Below are 22,739 nucleotides of genomic sequence, written 5' to 3' on the forward strand. Positions count from 1 at the left end.
ACTGAAAGAAAAAATATTCCAAGGGGGTGAAAGTCCCTTTACCATGCTTTCCAAATACATCATCATTGATGGTATCACTAATAGCAATTCAGCTTTGTTTAAACACAGTTATTAATATCAGATGACCATCTGTTTTCTGCTACAGTATATATCATACAAACCTTTCCATGGAGCCTATGGACTGTTCTCTATTGCACAGACAAATAAAGCTCAATAAATAACCATAAAAATAAAAACATATTGATGCAGTTGTACATTCTCTTCTTGATTAATTCTGTGTGTGTATATACCCAAGGTCTAGACATACCCAATCTGGCTTTCTCTGTGAAAAAATAAATCAATAAGTGCTTTTCCCCCTTCACTAATCCTATCCTGAATTTCCTGTCAACTTCCACTTACACTCACATAAAAAAATGATGTTTCATTTTGCTTTCGAATGATATACAGAGTCTCCTTTTTCCTTATTTTTATTCGGGGTTTATTTATCCTTGAATTGTATGGCTGCACTTGATGTCATGATTTAAATGTGGTCTAAGGCAACATCTTTCACTCAACAGCCCATAGGAATTTGAAAATAATGAGAATGGAATTTTCTAGTAAACAAATGCTGACAAACATGCCACTTAGATGTGATAAGCACAGAAAAATCACATTCGTTGGCTACGAGGGAGAGAGCTCGGGAAACAGAAGAAAATTTGTCCACGTTCATTTAAAAAATAATGTGACTCCACCATGAATTTTTCAAGATCTGAGCATGAAGAGGCCTGTACATTCATTTAATTAACACATTTAAAGGATGAAGTGACAAATAGAAGGATTTCCAGAGGAAAACAATCAAGAAAGTGGAGATATTAGAAGCTATATTTTATGAGGAGAAGTAGAAAGATCCAGGAAGCTTTCACCTAGAGAGAATCATCAATCACGGAAATCTCCACAGATGGGTCCCCAAACTCACCAAGTTTTGTGGGATAAAAGGATTTCACTTACTGTGCATATCTTTAAAAGGAAGCATGGCTGGAAGAAACAGAGATAAATATTGCTCCAACACAAGGAGAAACCTTCGAACACTCAGAGCCATCCGTATAACGGGTAAGCTGAGGAAGCAAAGGGTTTTGTATATACAGAAGTGTTCAAGCAGATGTTGGAGCACCATGAAGCAGGAATGCAGTAATTCAAGAATTAGAAGGGTTCTTAGGTTTCTAGAGATCCCAAGTTGTAATTCGAACTCATCTCAGTCTACTGATTTTCCTTGGGTTCAGCCTATTATGAACTACAGTGCTTTCTCTCCTGCTATGGTTGAATGTTTGTGTCCCCTCCAAAATTCTTATGTTGGAACTTAAGCCCTAAGGTGATATTATTAAGAAGTGGGACCTTCAGGAGGTAATTAGGTCATGAGAGCTCTGTCTTCATGAATGGGATTAACAACTTTATGAAAAGGCTAGAGGAAATTAGCTAGGCTCTTTTTTCCTTTCTATCCCTTCTGCCTTGTGAAGAAACGGTGTTTGTCCTCTACAAAGGATGCAGCGTTCAAGGCAGCAGGACCTCACCAGACAGCAAACCTGTGGTGCCTGATCTTGGACTTCCTAGTCTGCAGAACTGTGAGAAATAAATTTCTGTTATTTACAAATTACCTTCTCTCGGGCATTTTGTGACAGCAGCTCAAGCAAACTAAGATGTCTCTTCAGCATCAGTCTGACCGCTGCCGCTCCTGACTTAGTCAAGCCTGAGTCAGACCTCAGTTCTGGACATCACAGTTATTTTAAAGTAACAGCCTTTTCCTAGATGATGATATTTGGTTGGTTTTGTTTTGATTTGTTTTTTTTCAGTCATAGCTAGTAATCTCACGTCGACTTCTGACTGATGCTCTCATTTGAAGATTTGACTTTAGCATTCTTAATCTTGAACTCTATCATAGAGAGAAACAAAAAGAAAGACCTCAACCCTTCCTTGTACAGGGTCATTTCAGAACATTAAAAGATTTGAAACCCCGTCTCTACTAAAAATACAAAAATTAGCTGGGTGTGGTGGGGCTCGCCTATAATCCCAGCTACTCGGGAGGCTGAGGCATGAGAATGGCTTGAACCTGGGAAGCAGAGATTGCAGTGAGCTGAGATTGCGCCACTGCACTCCAGCCTGGGCGACAGAGTGAGACTCAGTTTCAAAAAAAAAATTAAAAAAAATCACACACACACCAAAAAAAAAATCACAAAAAAACCCCCCCTTTTTTTTTTTTTTTTAAATATTGGCATCAAAAAGAGTTATAGAGATGAATGGTGGTGATGTTTGCACATTATGAATGTATTTAGTACAACTGAACTGTACATTTAAAAATGGTTAAGGTAATAAATTTTATGTTATGTGTATTTTACCACAATTCAAAAATTAGAAGAGGAAATAAAAGGTATAGTATGGGATTTTCACTTAGGCAATAATGCAATTTATGATTTGAATTGGTCCATTCTTACTACTTTTCAAAGTGACCACTATTTTACTTGAGTGTTTTTCTTTCTAAAATCCTTGGGTCATTTTTACACATTTTAGTCTCATGCCATAAATCTGAAGCCAACCAAGACTGTATAGAGAATTGGGGAAACCTTCAAAGTTCTGGTGTCGCTCATTGATCTCTTGGGTAATTCAGTCCATTAACTAGTGGCTCATGTCATCTATAGACTATTACTCCCCTCAAGGCTCCTAGATTACTAACCAATACTGGAAAAAGGTTTTGGGGCCAGCTTACATGCATCTCTGACTTGTCTGCTTTGGAATTTCCCTGTAAGTCCCTAGATTTTAGTACATGAGTTATCTCCCAAAAACAAACTTCCTTGTCAAGAAAAGGAAGCTTAAACAGGCGTCAAACGCATTCATGACACTCAGCAGTTTGATGAATGGAGAGTAAATGAATCATAGGCTTATGAATTACATGACTTTCTATGTACTCACATGTCTCAACAGGAAGGGGTGACAAGTTGGAAGCTTCATTCTTGATTCTTGAAAACCAAACTTATCTGAACATGCCATCTGAGCCCGTTTAAGGTTAACATGTCCTTATTTCTAATGCTGACTGCTACCTTTTGTGGCCTTTAATTACTAAAATCTTTTCAAATTTCTAGGAAATTCACATTGGGGCTGATGGGGGTGAAAAATAAATGACTTCTGAACGTCCTTTCAAGTCAAACAATCTATTATTCTTTTTTTTTTACTTAGGTAAGCCATACTGATTCCATAGAACAAGTCTGCTAGATCATAGCCTTACTACATGCAAGGGGAAAGCTCATTACCTGTTGGTAAAAGAAAAAGAAATTAAGCAAAGAGTTCTCTTTCTTTTTCTATTTTTTTCTTTTCTTTTCTTTTTTTTTTTTTTTTTTTTGAGATGGAGTTTCGCTCTTGTTGCCCTGACTGGAGTGCAATGGCGTGATCTCGGCTCACTGCAACCTCTATCTCCCGGGTTCAAGCGATTCTCCTGCCTCAACCTCCCGAGAAGCTGGGATTACAGATGGCCACCACCACGCCCCACTAATTTTTTGTATTTTTAGTAAAGACAGGGTTTCACTATGTTGGCCTGGTTGGTCTCGAACTCCTGACCTCAGACAATCCACCCACCTCGGCCTCCCAAAATGCTGGGATTACAGGTGTGAACCACCACACCTGGCCAAAGAGTTATTTTTCTTTGGAGACCTGGACAATACTGATTCTCTTAGCATGCATTTATTGAAGAACTAATGTGTGCCAAGCACTCAAGCTACAGCCTTTCCTCTAAAGGAGCTCCCAGTGTGGTGGGAAAGGGCCACAAGGGAGCAGGTAATGTTAATACACTATGAGATACTAAGACAGGAATATGCACAGTATACTCTGGGAACACAGGGGAGGGGACTCTAACCCCAAGGAGGGGTGGCAGAAGGCTGGGAAGTACTTCTAGTGGCATTGATGCTCAGGTCAAAGATGGAAGGATAAGTAAGGCAGGAAGAGAAGAAGGGTGGAGATGCTGGGAGTTTGGAGAGAGTTTAGTGTGAATGGCACTTGGGGTTTCAGTTTCCAGTTGGGAATTCGGTGGGCAAGCCAAGGCTGGCAAACCAGGCCGGGGCTGGCTCATGAAAGGCCTTGGATGCCAGGTTATGAACAGCAGATTAGGTACTGGCTTTAGTTCACATTTGGTTTCTGCTGTTATTGCTGTATCTGAGCCTGAATGCTGTTAGCATCTGGTTTAGCCACATGTCCTCAAAGAGCGTGTTTTCCTTTCACCTGCGTGTTTCTCTTAAAAATAATTTATCCTACAGGAAATAGGAGGAGGAGAGGGAGTAGGTGGGGATTTACTACTTCGTCTTAAGCCCTGGTAGAAACATTTTGACTTTTTATTCCACAGTTCTCGTTCAACGTTGGTTCAGCCCTCTGCATTCCTGGGCCTCGGTTTTCTCATCTGGCAATTGAGATCACTGTGCTCTGTCTCAGACGTGCTGTGCGTCATTTGGAGAAAAGTTGTTATTTGACTACAAATGCTCTCAAGTTCCTAATCAGATTGTATGAATAATTCACAGACAATATCATCCAGGGATAAATTATATTTGGAACTTTTATGTTGACCAATTCTCAAGCCAGACTGCTGTGATTCATAACAACCTTTGGTGACGTTTTCTAAGAGGTAAACACAAAGAGTTCTTTTTAAAGATGAGGAAAGAATTAAGGAATAAAACAGTATCAGGGAACTAGAGAGATAGACCAAAAATACAGTGGGGGATTTTATATGTTTAAGAGTCATTAATACAAACAAAAAAAGTCCGAATTATAGATACGGAGCAAGACTTTTTTAACACCTCCCACCCCAGTCCCTGGTTACCATCATTTCTATTCTCTGCATCTATGATTTCAACTCTTCTAGGTTCCATATATAAAAGAGCACATGTGGTGTTTGTCTTTCTGCGGCTGGATTATTTCACTTAGCATTATGCTCTCCAGGTTCATTCACATTGTTACAAATGACCGAATTTCCTTATTTTTAAAGGTTGAATAGTATTCCGTTGTGTATATGTACCGCATTTTCTTTATCCATTCATCCATTAATGGATACTTAAGTTGATGCCATAGCCTGGCTACAGTGAATAATGCTACAATAAACACGTGAGTGTAGCTATCTCTTTGACTTACTGATTTCACTTCCTTTGGATATATATCCAAAAGCAAAAATGCTGGATCATAGGGTAGTTTTATGTTTAATTTTCTGAGGAATCTCCATATTGTTTTCCACAATGGCTGTACTAATTTGCATTCCCACCAAGAGGAAGGCTTTTATTTGGGATCTGACACCATTAAGTTTTATTTTGTTTTATTTTATTTTATTTTATTTTATTTTATTTTATTTTTGAGACGGAGTCTCGCTCTGTCGCCCAGGCTGGAGTGCAGTGGTGCAATCTCGGCTCACTGCAAGCTCCGCCTCCCGGATTCACGCCATTCTCCTGCCTCAGCCTCCCGAGTAGCTGGGACTACAAGCGCCGCCACCATGCCAGGCTAATTTTTCGTATTTTTTAGTAGAGAAGGGGTTTCACCGCGTTAGCCAGGATGGTCTCGATCTCTGGACCTCGTGATCTGCCCGCCTCGGCCTCCCAAAGTGCTGGGATTACAAGCGTGAACCACCGCGCCCGGCCCCATTAAATTTTAAACATTAAGCTGTAACAGATTTAGTAACATGGACAAGGACCCGTAGCTTGTGCATGACTGAGCAGGGATTCCTAACTAAGTCTTTCTGGCTTCAGAGTTCTTCAAAATTCTGCCTTGGTGCCTCTACTCATTGCCTTAGTGATTGATTCTCAAATAAGGACACGGTTTGGGATATGGGTACAAAGACTTTGCCATACATGGGATTTCGTAAAGGGTATCTGAGAAGTGAAGTCAGTAATTCTGGGGAAATCACAGCTTTCCCAGGCCTTTCCACGGGGCATGAAAGCCACTACTTTAGTAAGATGTCCTGAGCACTGGTCTCCTGGTAAATCCATCTCAGCCCTGCAGTCACTTTCCATGGGCCCTAAGTACTGCAGGAAAAATCTGACTCATAGCAGCACTTCTTGTAACACATTCTGGCTTTGTGATTAAATTTTCCTTCTTTATTTTTTGAGTGTAGAAGCAGATAAAGAAGAGAAGAGATGAGTCTTATTCAGCTGATGTTTAAGAGAAGGTCCAATTATACCTCAAAAGAAGCATTTGCATAATAAAAAAGATTATTCCCATTTTACAGAAGAAAAACCTGAAGAAGTCATATCAAGGACTTGTTTAACTATTTAGTAAGAGCTGTTATCAGAGCAAAAACAAAAATAGAAGGGCTGTTTAGATGGTGAGGAAAATTGTGCACATACAAAAGCCTAAGGGTTCTTTTCTTCTCTTATTTATTTATTTATTTTTTTTTTAAATTTTTTTTCGAGATGGGGTCTCGCTCTGTCACCCAGGCTGGAGTGCAGTGGCACGATCTTGGTTCACTGCAACTTCTGCCTCGGGGTTCAAGCAATTCTCCTGTCTCAGCCTCCTGAGTAGCTGGGATTACAGGTGCCTGCCAGCACGCTTGGCTAATTTTTGTATTTTTAGTAGCGATGGGCTTTCACGATGTTGGCCAGGCTTGTCTCAAACCCTTGACCTCAAGTAATCCGTCCACCTTGGCATCCCAAAGTGCTGGGATTACAGACGTGAGCCACTCACCATGCCCGGCCTCTTCTCTTTTTTTAAAAAAAACATTTGGGGCTGCGCACTGTGCCTCACGCCTGTAATCCCAGCACTTTGGAAGGCCGAGGCGGGCGGATCACGAGGTCAGGAGTTCAAGACCAGCCTGGTCAACATTGTGAAATCCCGTCTCTATTAAAAATACAAAAATTAGCCGGGCGTGGTGCAGACGCCTGTAATCCCAGCTACTCGGGAGGCTGAGGCAGGAGAATCACTCGAACCTGGGAGGCGAAAGTTGCAGTGAGCCGAGATCACGCCATTGCACTCCAGCGTGGGGGACAAGAGTGAGACTTCTTCTCAAAAAAAAACAAAAAAACAAAAAAACAAAAACAAAATTGTGGTAAAAGACGCATAGCATAAAATGTATCATCTTAACCATTTTTGAGTGTATGGTTCAGTAGCATTAAATACATTCCCATTGTTATGCAACCATCACCACCATTCATCTCCAGAACTCTTTTCATTTTGCAAAACTGAAACTGAATCCCCATTAAACACTAACTCCTCATTCCTTCCATCCCCGGTCCCTGGAACCCACCTTTGTACCTTCTGTCTTTGTGAATTTGACCACAGTAAGTACCTCCTATACGTGGACTCATATAGCATTTGTCTTTTTTGTAACTGGCTTATTTAACTTAGCATAATGTCTTCAAGATTCATGCATGTTGTAGCATATGTCAGAATTTCCTTCCTTTAAAAGGCTGAATGGTATTCCATTGTATGTATATACCACATTTCATTTGTCCATTCATTCATTTCTTCTTTGTTGTTGTTCATCTGAAAAATGCTGGCAATTTGCATTTGAGTATTTGAACGTCAAATTGGCTTGAAGGAATAGAGGTGACAGATAATACATCCCTGTGTTTTTCCAAGTTTGTTTCTTTGTCTTTGTACTTATCTGACAGCCATGGCAGAGAACTCCACCTACAAAAGTGTGAGTCAAGCTTCCTATCAGGCCTGATTGGGAAAAACTCTGTTCCTTGTATGGATCTCAAAACTTTCCTTGTCAATCCTGCCACCCAATTCAGTATTTAACTGAGTTAACATGTAGCCACATGATACTAGCCATAATACTTTTTAGACATTATGCTCAAGCATCAGATTCTGCTAAGGTTTACGGGCAGGTGGGAGAGAAGAGGAACTCCAGACCACCACATTCAGACTGTTGGGTCTTGCAAGACAGTGAAGGAGCATTTGCTGCTTTCATTACCCTTACTCCAGCCCATGCAGCTGTTTCAGTGACTTCCTGCCATTCTTCTCTCCAGACTCACTCCTCTCTCACAGAGCACACCAAATCCCCCCTTTTCCTTCATGCCTCAACTACATTAAGTCCTCTCTCATAGCCCTAAAAAAAGTGAAGCACAGTGAACCCAGTAAAATGTATGCTTTAGGTTTTGTCTGTCTCTTACATTCAAAGTAAATATTAGAAATAAATTTGACTTTTCTACACCAAGGTGAATTGCCCTCAAGTTCCTAAAAACAGCTGTTTTTTTTTCACCTCTGTTCAACTTAATACTACAAGAACAGAGTCGGTTTCACCAAAGTTAGGGTACATTGTTCCAATGGATGATCCTCCTGTATGCTAAAACAAGTCTCTTTTATTAATTTTAATTTGTATGGGTACATAATAGGTGTAAATATATTTATGGGTTACATGAGATATTTTGAAACAGGCATGCAATGCATAATAATCACATCAGGGTAAATGGGGTATCCATCACCTCAAGCATTTATCCTTTGTGTTACAAACAATCCAATTATATTATTTCAGTTATTTAAAAATGTACTATTAAATTATATTTGACTGTAGTTACCCTGTTGTGCTAGCAAATACTAGGTTTTACTCATTCTTTCTATTTTTTGTACCTATTAATCCTCCCCACTTCCTCCTGCTCCCCAAACACACACGCACACACACACACACACACTCTTCCCACTACCTTTCCCAGCCTCTGGTAACCTTCCTTCTACTCTCTATCTTCATGGGTTCAATTGTTTTAATTTTTAACACCCACAAATAAGTGAGAATATGCAAAGTTTGCCTTTCTGTGCATGGCTTATTTCGCTTAACATTAATGATCTTCAGTTCCAACCATGTTGTTGCAAGTAACAGGATCTCATTCTTTTACATGGCTGAATAGTACTCTTTCATGTATATATACCACTTTTTCTTTATCCATTCATTGGTTGATGGACACTTAGGTTGCTTCCAAATCTTGACTATTATGAATAGTGCTGCAATAAACATAGAAGTACAGATATCAGAACAATATGTTCATTTTCTTTCTTTGGGGTATATACCCAGCAGTGGGATTGCTGGATTATAATGGAGCTCTATTTTTAGTTTTTTGAGGAACCTCCAAACTGTGATTGTACTTATTTACATTCCCACCAGTAGTGGGTGAGGTTTCCCTTTTCTCCACATCCTCACCAGCATTTGTTATTGCCTGTCTTTTGGATATAAGCAATTTTAACTGAGGTGAGATGACATCTAATTGTAGTTTTGATTTGCATTTCTCTGATGATCATGATGTTGAACAAATTTTTATATGCCTGTTTGCCATTTTTATGTCTTTGGAGAAGTGTCTATTCAAATCTTTTGTCCATTTTTTAATCGTGTCATTAGATTTTTTTCCGATAGGGCTGTTTGAGCTCTTTATATATTCTGGTTATTAATCCTTGGTCAGATGGGTAGTTTACAAGTATTTTCTCCCATCCTGTGGATTGTGTCTTCACTTTGTTGATATTTTCCTGTGCTGTGCAGGAGCTTTTTAATGTGATGTGGTCTCATTTGTCCATTTTTGCTTTGGTTGCTTGTGTTTGTGGGGGTACTATTCAAGAAATCTTTGCACAGTCCATTGTCCTGGAGAGTTTTCCCAGTGTTTTATTTTAGTAGTTTCATAGTGTGAAGTCTTATATTTAAGTCTTTAATCCGTTTTGATTTGATTTTTGCATATGGCAAGAGAAGGAGTTCTAGTTTCATTCTTTTGCATATAGATATCCAGTTTTCCCAGCACCATTTATTGAAGAGACTGTCCCCTCCCCAATGTGTGTTCTTGGCACCTTTGTCAAAAAGAAGTTCACTGTAGATGTATGCATTTATCTCTGCATCCTCTATTTTGTTCCACTGATCTATGTGTTAGTTTTAAGCCAGTACCATGCTGTTTTAGTTACTATAGCTCTGTAGTATAATTTAAAGTCAGGTAATGTGATTCCTCCATTTTTATTCTTTCTGCTTAGGATAGCTTTGACTATTCTGGGTCTTTTGTGGTTCCATATAAATTTTAGGATTTTTTTTATTTCTGTGAAGAATATTATTTATGTTTTGATAGGGATTACATTAAATTTGTAGATTGCTTTGTGTAGTATGGATATTTTAATAATATTGATTATTTCAATCTATGAAAATAAAATATCTTTCAATTTTTTGTGTGTCTTCTTAAATTTTGGGGGTATTTCTTAAATTTTTTTCCTCTTAAATTTTTTTGTGAGATTTCTTAAATCAGTGTTTTGAAGTTTTCATTGTAGATATCTGAAACAGTTCCCTTTAAAGCCTACCTTTAAAGTCTAATCGCTTATTAAGCCTACTATAAAACAATATTGTTTAAGTCATACTAAGTCATAAGAAGAAATACTGGTTTAGAAGAACATATATTCTAGTATATTCAATGTGCATGTGTTAATCAAACCTATGTTTTACAATTGACTGTGACTCAGTTTCCTCATCTACAAAATGAGATGAAATTTAGCACCTATCTCAAAGAACTGTCATGAGGATTAAACAAAAGAACATTCTATGCTCATGGGTAGGAAGAATCAATATCATGAAAATGGCCATACTACCCAAGGTAATTTATGGATTCAATGCCATCCCCATCAAGCTACCAATTACTTTCTTCACAGAATTGGAAAAAACTACTTAAAAGTTCATATGGAACCAAAAAAGAGCCCACATTGCCAAGTCAATCCTAAGCCAAAAGAACAAAGCTGGAGGCATCATGCTACCTGACTTCAAACTATACTACAAGGCAACAGTAACCAAAACTGGTACCAAAACAGAGATATAGACCAATGGAATAGAACAGAGCTCTCAGAAATAATGCCGCATATCTACAACTATCTGATCTTTGACAAACCTGACAAAAAGAAGAAATGGGGAAAGGATTCCCTATGTAATAAATGGTGCTGGGAAAACTGGCTAGCCATATGTACAAAGCTGAAACTGGATCCCTTCCTTACACCTTATAGAAAAATTAATTCAGGATGGATTAAAGACTTGAATGTTAGACCTAAAACCATAAAAACCCTAGAAGAAAACCTAGGCAATACCATTCAGGACATAGACATGGGCAAGGACTTCATGACTAAAACACCAAAAGCAATGGCAACAAAAGCCAAAATTGACAAATGGGATCTAATTAAACTAAAGAGCTTCTGCACAGCAAAAGGAACTACCATCAGAGTGAACAGGCAACCTACAGAATGGGAGAAAATTTTTGCAATCTACTCATCTGACCAAGGGCTAATATCCAGAATCTACAATGAACTCAAACAAATTTACAAGAAAAAAACAAACAACCCCATCAAAAAGTGGGCAAAGGGTATGAACAGACACTTCTCCAAAGAAGACATTTATGAAGCCAAAAGACACATGAAAAAATGCTCATCATCACTGGCCATCAGAGAAATGCAAATCAAAACCGCAATGAGATACCATCTCACACCAGTTAGAATGGCGATCATTAAAAAGTCAGGAAACAACGGGTCCTGGAGAGGAGGTGGAGAAATAGGAACACTTTTACACTGTTGGTGGGACTGTAAACTAGTTCAACCATTGTGGAAGACAGTGTGGCGATTCCTCAGGGATCTAGAACTAGAAATACCATTTGACCCAGCCATCCCATTACTGAGTATATACCCAAAGGATTATAAATCATGCTGCTATAAAGACACATGCACACATATGTTTATTGCAGCACTAGTCACAATAGCAAAGACTTGGAACCAACCTAAATGTCCAGCAATGATAGACTGGATTAAGAAAATGTGGCACATATACACCATGGAATACTATGCAGCCATAAAAAATGATGAGTTTATGTCATTTGTAGGGACATGGATGAAGCTGGAAACCATCATTCTCAGCAAACTATCACAAGGACAAAAAACCAAATGCCGCATGTTCTCACTCATAGGTGGGAATTGAACAATGAGAACACATGGACACAGGAAGGGGAACATCACACACGGGGGCCTGTTGTGGGGTGGGGGTAGCGGGGAGGGATAGCATTAGGAGATATACCTAATGCTAAATGACGAGTTAATGGGTGCAGCACAACAACATGGCACATGTAAACATATGTAACAAACCTGCACGTTGTGCACATGTACCCTAAAACTGAAAGTATAATAAAAAAATAACAATTAAAAAAAGAGCCAATGTGCTTAGCTGCTGAGTCTTAAATGGCTGACATTTAAGACTTCAATACATGTTAGCTGTACTTGTATTAGCCACTTAAGTCAGTGTCTGTCATTTAGGGGGATTACCTGTCCTGATTTGCCTGGGACTCTTCCCATTTTAGCACTGCAAGCCTCACATTCCAGGAAACCTTTCAGGCCCAGGCAAATCAGGATAACTAGTTACCCTCCACCATACATGAAAATCCACAAATACTAATGACAGTCATTACTTCTTTAACACTATTGGAAAGCTCCTAAAAATAAAAAAATTAAAATTGTTAAAAAACTATTGCTTAAAGATACTATTTGTATGATAGTGGTTACATAAAAAATTATGAGTCTACTTGGACACCATTCATCACAAGTTGAGGATTAAAGTGAAGGGGCCCTAAAACAACCACTTTTTCTTATTCATAGTTTCCAAGTAGACTGAAGATACTAAATAGATTAGTATATAATTTAACCTATGTAATATTCTTTTAAAATTAAAACATATTATCAAAATACATTGATATTTTAAAAACACTAAAATATTAAACAAATGAAATATGAATAAAACACAGAAAGTGTACCTTCTTTGTGTGTTTATGAATAACTTTAGTGTGACTCTCTCACAATGCTAAGCTCAGGTAGTTTTTAAACAAAATCTGATTTATAATCCTATGTTAGTATGTTTTTTAACGTGCTCTTTCCTTTGATTTCATAGAAAGTAGCTTTATTTTTCTCAGTTATTCTGAAGAAAATATCCCTTTTGTTATTTTTATTTTTAAATTCCTAAGTAGACCTTACCCATTGAGGGTCTCTACGGAACTCCATCTGTCTCTGAGAAACTCTCCTCCTTGCATTAAAATGAAATAATTCTGTTGTTAGCTGTCCTTTCAAGACTAAAGAATTGTGTGGCATCATTCTGCTGTAGCTGATTTCAAATAAAGTTCTTATGCTGGAGCTGGATAAATAACAACTTTTAAGAATCCAGAATTTTTTAAAATATAAAATTAACATAGGTTACATACAAAGTTAATCATTTAACAATTACAAGCAAACACGTTTCTTCAAAATGTCTATATCATGTCAAAACAATGGGTCATATTGTAAAAAAATCAGCCAAATAAAATTTCATGAATGAAATTGATTACTAAAACCTTTTACTTTTTGATAAGTTGCATTTCTTTCATTTTGATATGACATAGCTTGGACATTTGTAGCTTCATGGGTAAAAAAAACTGTAATAGAATTTAAAAATCCTTAGATTTATATTTGTGTGTGTGTATGTGTGTGTATGTGTGTATGTGTGTGTGTGTGTGTGTCTGTGTGTCTGCAGCCATTTTTAATTACATACACACATCCTCAGATATCAAAGATTTATTTCAGGAGAAAGAAAAGAATATGCAATACATAGTATATCTATAGTTGTTATATTTAATACACTTAACAGTTTTTATATTTAAAATGTCTGGATGCAATTTCTCTTCAAAAATGTTAAATACCAAGGACACATCTATATTTTTTGGTAAGATACTATCTATTGAAAGTGCCATGCAGGACAGATATAAAAGTAGCTTGACCAAGTCTGAATTCTCACTAATCTCAGGTGAAGGAAGACATTTGCTATTGATAAAGCTAGTTAATCTCCAGAGTACAACTTGGGCTTTATGTATTTTTAGATGAGAATCACAAAAATTGATCTGCACTTGCTTCTCATACAAGCTTCAAGTGCCGGCTGCAATAAAATCTATGACTGTGATTCAAAGTATACTTCCAGTCTGCATGAAGAAAGAGACTCCAATGCTGCTAAAAATGAATTATCTTCTTTCTTCAATTTTGAAAATGCCTTAGAAAAATTAACTAATTAACAGATGCATCTGATGAGAAATCCTGTAGACTATCACTCAGAGATCTTCTATTGTATATGATGTAATACATTACCACTACAATAGAAAATTATCTTAGCTCTTAACAATTCTTAGAAGCTATGTAGAAACTGAGACGATTCCATGTAGCATTAAGAAAAAAGATTCCCAAGTAGCAAACTCCTTCATCCTTTACTTAGGCCAAGGAAATTATGACCTAAAAACAAAATCAAACAAAACAAACAAAAAAGAACCACAAGTTAAAAAAAGAAGAAACCTAACCCACAGGTGTTTACTTGCAGCTGAGATTGATCTTAAGGTTAGCAGGTATAAAACGTAGTAATGACTACTACCGATGCTGCTTTAATTTTTTGAAAGAGGAAATTCTCATGGGCTAGATGATTTTTTTGTGTGTGTGGGGGATGAATGATGGCTTTGTGTTCCTGAAATAGAAGGTTAGGAAGATGGGTTTTCAAATTCTTGGTTTATGCAGTGTGTAAATAGTGAAAATAGTTATTTATATTTACATCTTGATAAGACACAGGCTTTCTCTAAAACACATTCTACAATGTACCTAAAATCATGTTTTTTTCCAGCACCTAACACAGTACCTGGTACTCAAAATGCATCTGTTGAGGGAGTAGAAACATAAATGACACCCGATAAATATTTGTATTTATATTATCACAGAAGTCTATACATTTGCAACCTTGGTTTTGATCATGTCTACCAGGGTGTTACTAGGGACTCCACATGTACAAAGCCTAATTACAATGTACACTAGAGGAACTCTTAAGGCAAACTGCTATGTGTATCTGTACTATAGAAATCAAGTTCAAAATAGTACCAGATAAAATTTGGCTTAAATTTACGAACACATTTTTGTTTACAAGTTAATGTACACACATTTTTACTATTTGAATAAAACTACATGTGAATCATGGACCCATTTTTGTTCCATTGACTTGAACAGTACGTTTGACATCTCACAAATACTGTGAACAATGTTCTTTCCGAATCAACCGTATGAATACGGAGAACAAACCTACTTTTACATTGCAGTTCATGTAAAATCTGCCAAGTCTAATACGGTATAATTGACTCTAGTTAGCTCTCTCACCAACGGAATTATTCTTTACCTTGGGTGAATAACACTTTAAAAAGTAATGTAGTTTAGAATTAAAAGAAAATAGAAAAAGTGTGCTTTCATTTTGGTTCCTCTAGCTACAGTTCTCACAGGGCTAAGTAAGATCCAAACTAGGAAAACTGACATAAAACATGAAATTGACAAGGAAGTTGCATGCATAAAAGTAAATGACTGCTACCTCATGTGATTACTGAAACCTCATTATGTTCTACACACACACATTTATATACATACATTAAAACTAACTTACGGCCGGGTGCGGTGGCTCACGCCTGTAATCCCAGCACTTTGGGAGGCCGAGGCGGGCGGATCACGAGGTCAGGAGATCGAGACCATCCTGGCTAACACGGTGAAACCCCGTCTCTACTAAAAATACAAAATTAGCCGGGCGTGGTAGCGGGCACCTGTAGTCCCAGCTACTCGGGAGGCTGAGGCAGGAGAATGGCGTGAACCCGGGAGGCGGAGCTTGCAGTGAGCCGAGATCGCGCCACTGCACTCCAGCCTGGGCGACAGAGTGAGACTCCGTCTCAAAAAAAAAAAAAAAAAAAAACAAAAAAACTAACTTACATATGTACAACAAACTTACTGGAGTGCAATTACTAAGGTGGTATGTCTGATTATGAAGAAAAGCATCCAGACCTATTCTTCAAAGAACTTGACAACTAAAATGGTTTGCATTAAAATACCTGCTTACCAGTGATGACAGAGTAACTGATACACAACTAATTTTCCTGTCATAAATAGCTATAAAATTGGACAAAGTATATGAAATAACCATTTTAAGATGTTGTACAACAGGCAATGCAAAATAGTGGTTACTGCATAAAGAAAACTAAAAAAAGTTAGCTCAACAATCTCCCTGGCTTTCTGTTTGGAGGCATTTTCTGAACTGCAGTGGAAGGAGAGGAAACCCAGAGCACAGTGGTCATTTTTTTGGGCTAAGGGGAAAGAGAACAGAATTTGGAGCTCCAGTATTTGCTAGAATGTATGAGTCAGGGTCCAAATAAAAGGGAGCTGTACAGAGCAGGAGCTTCAGAAATCTATAATGAGGACCCTTGAGTGTTTGACGGGAAACACAGCTTCACATGGGCAGGCCAAGAAAATATGAGGTCCAGCATAGAACAACTACTGAGCAAAGACAGCTACCACAGGAAGAAAAACTACTGAGGAGCTGTGAATAGAACAAGTACTATAGCCTGCACAGGCCGAGAGACATTTAAGTTCCAACCAATTAGAGAGCAGAGGCCTCTCTAAACACCCACAGTTCTTAGTAGAGTCCAGAAAGGCCATGCCTTAGAAGGAAAAATTTATCCCTAGAGTAAAGGTTACTCTAGGGCTGCTCTAACAAAATTTTACTAAGGATCAAAAGAATCAAGATGGTTTAATTTAACTGCTTTCTGGAACAAAACTTAACACTTTATTAAGAAGGAGACTAAAATCAGACACCATAGGAACTATAACATTCAGCACAAAATCTGGAATTACTTGATGTGTAAAGGCCGCAGCAGAATAGAAACAAACTCAGAAAAGAAAGAGATAATGGAATTAATAGAAAATAGCTTTAAAACAACTACTATTACTATGTTAAAGATTTAAAGGGAAATGTGAATAAAGTGAGGAAACAAGTAGAGAAACAGAATAGAGAATGGAAATTTTATAAAATAACATAAAAGAAAAAAGAAATCCTCAGCTGGGTGTGGTGGCTCACACCTATATTTTCAGCACTTTGGGAGGCCAAACTGGGAGGATCACTTGAGGCCAGGAGTTTTAGACCAACCTGGTCAACATAGCAAGATGTCATCTCTAAAAATAAAATAAAATAAAATAAAATAATGCAATAAAATAGAAGAATAAAAAATAAATCATAGAACTTTGTTCCCCCCTCTAAAAAATACATGAAATGAAAATTTCCCTGGATGAGTTTAACAGCAAAAGAAAAGATCAGTGAATGTGAACAGAAAAATAGAAATGAGTCAAACTGAAGCAGAGAGTTAAGTGGACTGAAAAAATTAACTGAGCCTCAATGACCTGTGACAATATCTAATTACATGCATGGAATTGACATACTAGAGGGAGAGACAAGAGGAGGAGAGCAGAAAAATGTTTGAAACAATGGTGGTTGAAGATTTTCTAAATTTGATAAAAACTATACACTCAGAGATCCAAAAAAGCTTAATAAATTCCAAGAAGGATAAATCTGTAGAAAATAACTCCAAAGCATATCATCACTCATTAGCTGAAAGTCAGTAATAGTAAGAAAACTATTAAAAGAAGACAGAGAAAATAGACATATTACACACAGCAAAAACAATCATAAGAAAAACTACTGACTTCTCATTAAAAACAATGCAGGCGAAAAGACAATAGAAGGACAATTTTTAAGTGCTAGAAGGAAACTGTCAACAGTCAATATCCAGTGAAAACTACTCCTCCAAAATGAAGAGAAAATAAAACTACTTTTTTTCTGCTTTCTTCATTTATTTTTCTCAGTAAAATTACACATGATTGGATGTTAGACAGCTTTCTTTGAATATTAGCTAGAAAATTTTGACATATTTTAGTGCCTGAGTCTTCATGATACATTATTTTTTTGACCAAAACAATTAATAAAAAACTAAAAATTTGTCACCAGCTGGCCTGCGTTACAAAAAATGTCAAAGGAAACTTTTAAGGTTGAAGGAAAATAATTTCAGATGGAAACTCAGTTCATAAAGGAATAAAAAGCGCTTGGAATAGCCATTAGATAGGTAAATATATAATATGTTTTTGTTTTTTAATTTTTTGAAAGATAATTCATTGTTTAAGGAAAAAATAATACCAATGAATTGTGAGGTTTCTTTAAACATGTAGAAGTTAAATGTGTGACAAAAATAGAAAAAAAGTACAGGAGGGGAAACTTTTAATTTCCTTGTGTTTTACAAACAGTGGGATAGTATTAATGCAAGGCAGACTATGATAAATAAAAGATCCATATGATAAGTCCTGTAACAACCATTAAAAATAACATTAAAAAATAAATACAGTGAGATATATATATATATATATATATATATATAACCAATAGGAGATGTAAAATGGAATAGTAAAAAATAATCTAAAATTAGTCAGAAAAGAGGGAAAAAAAGAATAAAATACATATGGGAAAAATATAAAACAAATAGCAATATGGAAGTCTTTAGTCCAACTATTTTAATAAATATATTAAATGTAAATGAACCAAATATTTTACTAAAAGGTGAAACTGTGAGACCTTATTAAAAAGCATCACCACATATGTGCTATTTACAAGAGACTCACATATAATGTAAAGACACATTTAGCTTAGAAATGAAAATGATTGGAGAAAGGTATACTATGAAGACACTAATTCTAAGAATGATGGAGTAGCTCTAATTATATTAGACAAAGCAGACTTCAGGAAAATTAGTTTTACCAGAGATAAAGAGGGATATTTCATAATGATGAAAGTGTCAAATCATAAAGAAGCCACAGTAATCATAACAGTGCATGCATCTAATAACAGAGCATCAAAATTCATGAAGCATAAATAAATAGAACAAAAAAGAGAAATACACAAATTCAAAATTACAGTTGGAGGTTTTCACACTCTTATCTCAGGTGACAGAATAACTAGACATAAAATCAATAATCATATAGAAGGTTTGAATCATCCTATCAACAAACACAATTCTAAGTATGTTTATAAAACACTCTTCCCAACAATCAGAAAACCCACATTCTTTTCAAGTGTTCATAAAACATTCACCAAGATAAACCTTGTCCTAGGCCATAAGACAAATCTCAATATGTTTAAAATAATTTAAATCATTTAGAGAATGTTCTCTGACCACAACAGGATTAAATTAAGAATCAATTGCAAAATGTATTTGAAAAATCTTTCAATATCTGGAAATTAATTAAAATGCTTACTAAGACATAGGTCAGATACAAAATTAAAAGGAAATTAGAAAATATTTTGAACTAAATGAAATAAAAATATGACATATCAAAATTTGTAAGATGAAGTTAAAGCAGAAAGAAACAAGGTTTTAAATATTTACATTAGGTAAAAAGAATGGTTTAAAAACGGTGATCTAAGAGTCTGCCATAAGGAACTAGAAAAATCAGGATAAATCAACCCAAAGTAAAAATGAGGAGGGAAATAATAAGGATAAGAGCAGATATTTCTTAAATAGAAAATTGACAAATAATTGAAAAACTAAAAAAAGTTAATTCTTTAAAAAGATTAATAAAATTGATACCTCCTAGCTATACTCATTAAGAAAAAAGAGAAAATATAAATTATCAATATTACAAATGAAAAAGGAAATATTATTACAGATTATTCAAACCAGAAACACAGTAAGTGAATACTATTAACAACTTTGTGAGTAAAAATTTAGCAATTTACATTAAAAGAACAAGTCTCTTGAAGAATACAATTAAACTTAACACAAGAAGAAATAAAAAATCAGAATAGCCCTATATCTATTAACAAATTTATTCATAATTTTAAAACCTTTCCACAAGAAATCTCCAAACTTAGATGGCTTCACTGGTAAAGCCTATCAAACAATTAAGAAAGAAATAATACAAATTGTATTTAAACTCTTTCAAAAATATAAAAGAAAGGAACACTTCCCAATTCATTTTATGAGGCCAGTGTTAACTTGATACCAAGCCATTCACATACATTACAAAAAAAGAAAATTACAGATTAATACATTTCAATAACACAGATACAGAAGTCCTCAAGAAAATATGATCAGCCCAAATCCAGGAATACATAAAAAGGCGAATACATCATGACCTAGTGGGATTATACCAGAAATCCAAAGCTGTTTTAACACTCAAAATAAAATGAATGTTAGTAAACATATTGGCAGGATAAAATAATGAAAAATCACTTGATTATCTCATTAGTTGAAGAAAAAGCATTTGATGAAATTCAACAGCCAACTATAATGATAGCAGTAACAATAATAGTAACCACCAGAAAATTAGATATAAAAGAAAATTTTCTCAATCTGATAAAGTCCACTTATTTTTTACAAATAGAAATAATATTATATTTAATTATAAAATACTGAATGCTTTTCCCTTAGGAAACAAAGCAAGGATGTCCATTCTTAGCACTCTTATTCATCCTTGTACTAGAGGTCCCCAGCCAGTAAAATAGGACAATATAAATAAACAAAATGCATAAGGACCGAAAAGAAAAGAGCAAAACTCTTTTGAATTACTGGTGACATAATATATAGAAAATTCTAAGAAGTCTTTAAAAAAATCCTAATAAGCTGATTTAGTATTATCACAGAATACAATGTCTACATACAAAAGTCAATTGCCTTACTGCATACTAGCAATCAAAACTTGAAAAATGAAACTACAAACATACCATTTACAATATCATAAAAACAAAAAAAAGTATAGAAATTGGAAAAGTGTGGTATTGGTGTAAAGATGAACGAATAGATTAATGAACCACACAAACACACCGCAAACATCTACCAGCTGCTCAGTTCACCCACATCCACCCGTGTATTATGAGTCAAACACAACCTCATCTGGTGTTACTCTGTCTCATTTCAGATAACCCACCTTCTTCCACCAGACAAGAACTGAAAGTTGAAAATAAATTTACACTTATATGATCTATTAATTCTGAACAAGGTGTGGCCTCTAGAAGCTGAAATGGGCAAGAAAATGAATTTCTCACTAGAGTTTCCAGAAGGAATGCAGCCATGCCAACAGCTTGATTTCAGCCCAGTGAGATCCATGTCAGAATTCTGACCTCCAGAACTGTAAGATAATAAGTTTCTGTTGTTTTAATCCACTAAACTTGTGTTCATTTTTGTTAATTAGAAATAGGAAACTAATAAACTAGCTCAAGAAATAGTATCTTCATTAATTTATTTAGATAATTTTCAGATAATATTACTCTGTGAGTCTGTTTCATGCCAGCACTGACCTAGGCATGGAGATTTGGGATTAAAATGCATAGCTCTTAACTTGAAAGTTGGGATCTAAAAGCAATGACAAATAATTCCTTCCAAATGTAGCAAAAACTATGATAAAGCTATGCACAAAATGCTGTGAGAGCACGTATAAGAGGCATTTAACCAAACTGAGGAGGAAATAATAGCCAGGAAGACTTCCTGAAAGAAGTGATATTTTAACCAAAGTCTAAATGATTAGTAGAAATTAATCTGGCAAAGACGGAAAGTGAGAATTTAATAAACAAAAGTAACGTTGAGTTCTAAGAGCCATAAGAGAGCTTGGCGCATCCAGGGAACTGTGAGTAGTTTGCTACTCACCGAGAAGTAAAATGAAATGCATAAGCAATCATGGGCAAATATACAGTTAAGAGGTAAACCTTAAGCAGAAAGAAATTATTAATATTGATTTAATTATTATTGAGTTATCATTTACCTGTTGCAAAATGCAGATTTTAGGGGTTACAGTATGATTATATTTGGCTACTGAATTTGCTTATATAACCCATATCCCAACAAGATACAGTCAATTCTACCATAATATGAAATATGCATTCCTAAAAATCGCCATTGCCACATAAAATCATGCAATAAAAGTCACATCATAAGGTTTAGCACAAAAATGAGACTGGGCAAAACATTCAAACACTTCATCAGTGACACATAAAAATATGTAGGAGCCTAATAAAAACACTAGTGCAGTTTTACACATGTTAGGCGATTAGGAAGTTCATAAATGCTACAATAAATATGGCACTTTACCTTGAAAAAGGCCTGAAGCTGGTTGGTGTGGGAGTGGACATCAGAAGGGTTGCAGCTTGTGAGTTTTTGTGAGGTGGAGGAAGGAGGGTTATCTGAAAGCAAAGTTGATCTTATAAAAATTTTAAAACATAGGCATTCAGCATCAGGCTTTTATAAGCATAAAAATGATCAGAACTATAGTCACTAGACATATTAGCAATTGTTCTTACAAGGACCAAAGCTTGGCCCAAAGAAGGAAAAACCTTTCTCTTGATTTTCTCATTGTCAAACTGAGGCAAATAGGCTCTTTCTAACTGTTTTTATTTATATAATAAGGATAACCAAAGGAAAAGAAACACAGGATAGAGGGATGTAAACAAGATGGCTTAATAATTAGAGGGGTCTGAACCCATCATAGTTTATTTGTGTGAATGCTGTCTCAAAATAATTACTGTTTATAGGCTCAAAAATGGCAAGATTTTGCAGGCACTTGACTGTGTCCTTCACGTTTTAACTCCCAACACAATTCTTTGGTCTTTCTTTTTTGACACCGTTATCCCTGTGTTAATATCTAATCTAAAGCCTAATATCAGTGTCTGTTGTAAGAAAGCTGCTTTTTCTTTAGTTGAATAACACCTTTCAGATGAGACCTTATTTTATATCCACAGGGATGGGGGCAGATCATATAAAATAACAAAGAAACACTAATCTGGTAGTTAAGTAACCTAAATTCTTGCCCTGGTTTTCTCACCAACTTAAATTCTGAAATCTCATCTGCAAAAATAAGGTGATTAACCTTGTCTGTCTTTAAGGTCCATTTAAGTTCTATACTTCTATGACCATTAT

At 35.9% G+C, this 22,739-nt stretch overlaps 1 protein-coding gene across 1 annotated transcript in view; it reads right to left on the bottom strand.

Annotated features, from left to right (window-relative positions):
- The window catches only part of BLID (BH3-like motif containing, cell death inducer), a 99,840-nt gene that overhangs the window by 14,221 nt on the left and 62,880 nt on the right, over positions 1-22,739 (bottom strand). Inside the window, 2 exon segments of the mRNA XM_063608330.1 lie at positions 20,876-20,958; positions 21,915-22,006. The gene's annotated coding sequence lies outside the window, so the exon portion shown is untranslated.

Source organism: Pan paniscus, chromosome 9 (genome assembly GCF_029289425.2).
Source record: "Pan paniscus chromosome 9, NHGRI_mPanPan1-v2.0_pri, whole genome shotgun sequence".
Taxonomy (NCBI): domain Eukaryota; kingdom Metazoa; phylum Chordata; class Mammalia; order Primates; family Hominidae; genus Pan; species Pan paniscus.